The 4,634-nt window shown below is 42.7% G+C and overlaps 1 pseudogene; it reads left to right on the forward strand.

Moving 5' to 3' along the window:
- The first annotated feature begins 2,781 nt into the window (after window positions 1-2,781).
- LOC150092212 (U2 spliceosomal RNA) lies at window positions 2,782-2,950 on the forward strand (annotated as a pseudogene).
- Window positions 2,951-4,634: the final 1,684 nt, after the last annotated feature.

Raw genomic sequence — 4,634 nt, forward strand, 5'->3', positions numbered from 1 at the left:
ACGTTAAAGCAAGATTAACAAAATAATGAGATTTCTAAAAATTTTCTCGTGATCAACATTTATTTCTCAGAATTCAGAGACTGAAAAGGCAAAGGCCAAACATTCGAGGATTTCCGTAACAATAACCGGAACTTGTGAAAATAATAGGCGAATTATTTTGAATTCAATTTGAATGGTGAGTTTCGGCACCGACTGAATTTGACAATAATAGCCGTCCGCTCGCTAATATTATCCGCGATCCCAATAAGCGGATGCTACTGCAATAATGAAGGCAATTCGGGAATGCTGAGGATTGTGTTCTCATGTCGTGTTAGGAAACTTTCATACTTTGTACAAACAATCGGCTTTGAAATAATTGCCAAGGTAATTACAAATTGTTTATTTTCGCTCAGGTGGTGGCCGCGGATAAGGGGAGATGACTTCGGTATTAGTTTGTTAATTTTATAATCGCCATAACTTTCGCGCCTTACGTCTAGGCTATCGCGACGTGCACACAAACGAAACCGACAATGTTGACCTTGTTCATGTAAGCTGAAAATCAGAAGAGCACTTAGATGATCAAAGAGCCGCACATGATCGACCCCCCCCCACCCCACCCGTGGTCTATCTGCTGAACCAATGGCATTGTTCCGAATAAGCACGTCTCAGAAGACTGGAAAAATGAGACTTTCAGCACCGGTTTTAATATTTTCGAACAATTCAACTAGAACGTTACGTTTGTGTTTAAATATGCACTGCAACTGAAGATGATATTTTCATAATTTATTCATCAAATTTTGAAATTCCCAAATTCTTTCTAATATTAAAAAAAAAAAAGCACCGCAAAGGAACATAAATGAATGCTATTAAAAAGTAAAAAAATTTTATTGCTTGGTATCGCTTCTCGTCCTTTTGGCTGAGAGCAAAGCGACCAGTAAAAAGAACGCTCCTATCTACAGAGCCAATCAGAGTGAACCATCGTCTGACGCTTGCGTTCGGTACGCGGCCGTAAGGTCACGGAACGGTAAGCTGAGAGCGGCGGCACTAGCTAACCCCAGACCGGGGCAAAAATAATACACTTGGCGGTGGGATTAGGGTTAGGCCCTCCCTCCTCCTTGCAATGACGTCAGGACGCTTAACGAGAGACTTGACCGTTCGGTTCACTCTCCAGAAACCATGTGACCCAGTTGACTTGGCAGACGCCATAATTAAAGTAGTGGATCTCGGCCACCTAAAAAATATCAACTGCTGGGATTACCAGCGTGGCCTATATGAAGTAACCCTCAAACTTCATTTAAGTAAGGATAAATTAATAGCGGAAGGCATTATGATTGACGGGGAACGTCACCATCCAGTTCCTTTAAAAAACCAATCCCTAAAGTTTGTATATCTTAAGAAACTTCCTGCGGAAGTTACGGATGCTAGCCTCAAAAGTAAATTCGCACAATACGGGACTGTGGAAGAGATCTGCAGACCTCACGTTGACAACTACCCCACTATTGAGCAGGGGGATAAGGTGTACGTTAAGATACAGATGACAAAAAGTATCCCCAACTTTGTCAATATAGATGGGTATAGCGTTATGACCAGCTATCCGGGCTTAACGCGTCTTTGTAGCCGATGCCGCCTTGCCGGGCACACGGCTCGCGATTGCCCGAAGAACAAGTGTGGGAATTGCGGCGTCATCGGCCATTCCCAGCCCAACTGTACGGCACCTTGTAGCCTATGTCAGGAGGATCACAGAAGGTTCCAGTGCACGAAGGGAAATGTCTCTTCAGCACCGGAAGCTTTCCCTCCCCTCCCAAGTAAAGATCCGGTTACAGAAAAGGAAGTAACTACATCACCTCCTGTAATCACAGAGCCTATTGAAGGTCCGACCCTTTCCATAGACAGTACGCAAAAGTCATCAGAAGTACCGCCACCTTCCCATAATAACATGGAGGTTGCAGAGTTACCTGCTCCCATCGCAGGACCTAGTAAGGCCACAAACTCAGTGCCGCCAACTGAAACTTCAGGAAGCTTTTCGGGCCTCAACTGGGGCTCAGAAGATGAAAACTCCTCCGGTGATGACTTTAAGGACAGCTCCTCTAATGCACCATCATGGAGTAAGATCGTCGCGCAAGGGATAAAAAAACGCCCAGGAAGCATAAAACAAAACGAAGGAAAGAAGACCAGGCAGGACGATGAGACGACCTCCGAAGAGGAAGACGTACATGACCCTATGGTCTTCCCTCTTAAAGTCAACTGCCCAGATAATATTCAAAACGTCGTAGACATTCAAGGTCCGCCTACCATCGTCACCACGGACTATGCTACCTTCGGGATAAGATGGGGAGAAATTTCCTTCCCAGACGTTAAAAAGATAACTAAGAATAAACTAAAATCAATCCCAGAACTCACGGAGGCAGGAAGAGTAGAGATCCACAAGGCAATAACCACAATTGCCAGCTTAGACGAGCGAGGACTTGTGGAAAAACTTCTGCTCTCACAACCTCAACAGTATTAGGAAGAAACACCCTGTAATATAGAGTGTGGCCTTTTTCGGTCACGATCCAGTAATAGTCAACTCCTTATAACGCTAAAGTTCATTAAAGCCTATGACGTATTTTACCGAGGCAACTTCTACTAGAAAATTATGTTAGGAATATAGCTGGTTTACTGCAACCCAGAGGGAAGGACTCCTTCCCTCCATATGCAGGTCAGGAAAATTTTTCTAAGTTAAAGTTTACCCTTGCAGAGTCGGGCTCTTAAGCCCGCGAACAGAAATGATGACGGGTAACACCGTGTTTACTATTTAAAGTGATCGGTACTCGGCTGATCTGTTCTTATCAGCTTAATATCTGATACGGGTCCGATTCGGGCCCAAGATATTAAACTGATTTTTGGAAGCCGGCGAAGTGCTTGGAGCTTGCTCCACCTTTGCCACGAGTTGCCCTGGTCTAGCACTGCCTCTAGGGTCAGCTCACTCCCTTTGGGGAGAATAATTAATCCAAAAATAGTTGTGAAAGGAACCCAGGATGCGAGATTTTCCTTTGTGTCCCAATTACGTCTGTTTTGGCACTGGCCACTTGTCTCCAGTGCATTAGTTGACGGTTGGAGTCGAGTAGCTGACATTGATATAGTACAGTCTGTTCAAGGTGTGGACAACTAATACATACATACATGATGATTCCAGGATACGGAATCTGTGTAATTAGTGTCTTAGTTTTCCACGTCCCGTTGTAGAAGTAAGTGCGGTGAAATCTTCTTGTTTACGCCTCCGAGTAGATTTGGACTACTTTTCGTAACCGGTTCCTAGCCGCTTCTGTAACCAGCTGATCCGCTCTGTCGCTTCCTGTTAACCGGCCAAGTATGCGCGTTCACCAGGGCTGAACTTGCTTTCCCATCCCTCGAGAACAGTGTTTCTGAAAGTTCAGATATCCGCGTACCCCTTCTCAAAAATTTTTCCTTAACACCAAGTACCCCCTAAACAATTAATCAATGTAAAAATAAATATCTATTTTGTTTGAATTTATATGTTGAGGTAAACACAAAATATGAACTGTTTTTAAAAGAAGAAAATTGGGAAAACGTTCCTCTTCAATTGCCGTCCATGAAATGAAAATCCACAATCATACTTACCAAGAGTTTTCGTCCTCTTCCTAGTTGTTTCTCTAGAGATCACAGGCAACACACTGTTATCAGTTCCATTTGATCCAGTGTTGCTTACGCGCCTACTTGTGTTTGCTATATTGCTCTCTTTTGGGGGTTTTATTTGTAAATGAAACGTTTAACCAACGAACCATACGTAGGCATTTGCAAGTTTAAAAAAATAATAAAAGAAAAAATAAACAATACTGTATTTACTCGAAACTAACTTAACATTTTGTTCCCCCAAAATTAAAGCTAAAAAATCGTGGGTGTGCGGGAATTTTTGGAAACTAAAGTTTTCAGGAAAAACCACAACAACAATTAAAACTGAAAAGGGTGCGACTTACCAAGAAGTCGCTATATATCACTACTTTTCGCATCGATCGAGAACAGTTTCTTTGTGCGCATCTACCCAAACAGCGTCATCTCTCCCATTATTACAAGCCAAAGTTAGCAGTAATTTACAGGACTGGAGATGCGTAGGGCAGCGAAGAACTGCATATGATGGGTGCGGCATTAACAAGAGATCGCGCGAACCCAAGACAAATTAGCATTTCAGCTGTGGAGTCGAAAAGCTAATAATTCCCTTTAACCGAATTCCATAATATCGGAAACCCATTCACTATATATTTCTTCGTTTTCACACGTTAACGACGGAGGTGGTATCGCGCCAAATCCATATGCTCCACCCCACCGGCGACGTGGCGTTTTATCCTGGTTGTCTGTAATTGCACTGTTTGTGGAAAAATGTGACGACTGCTTTATTTAATTATGCATAGCCGAAAATTGCCGCGTACCACACTTTGAGAAACACTGTGCTACTCTACCAAACTTATCTTTAAAAAAAGCGGAATTCACACCAAAATCACACAGACACAACAAGCTACCACAAATAAACAATCCTACGTTAAGATTTAAAATTCCAATTTTCAATAAAAATAATACGTAGCTTTCGGGAGCTCTCTGAAAACGCTACACATCATGTGGCCATCTCCATTTATGAAAACTATATTTTTTAGGTTGTG

Source organism: Typopeltis vanoorti, unplaced genomic scaffold (assembly GCF_054136105.1).
Source record: "Typopeltis vanoorti isolate ZY-2024b unplaced genomic scaffold, IOZ_Tvanoo_1.0 HiC_scaffold_1641, whole genome shotgun sequence".
Classification (NCBI taxonomy): Eukaryota; Metazoa; Arthropoda; class Arachnida; order Uropygi; family Thelyphonidae; genus Typopeltis; species Typopeltis vanoorti.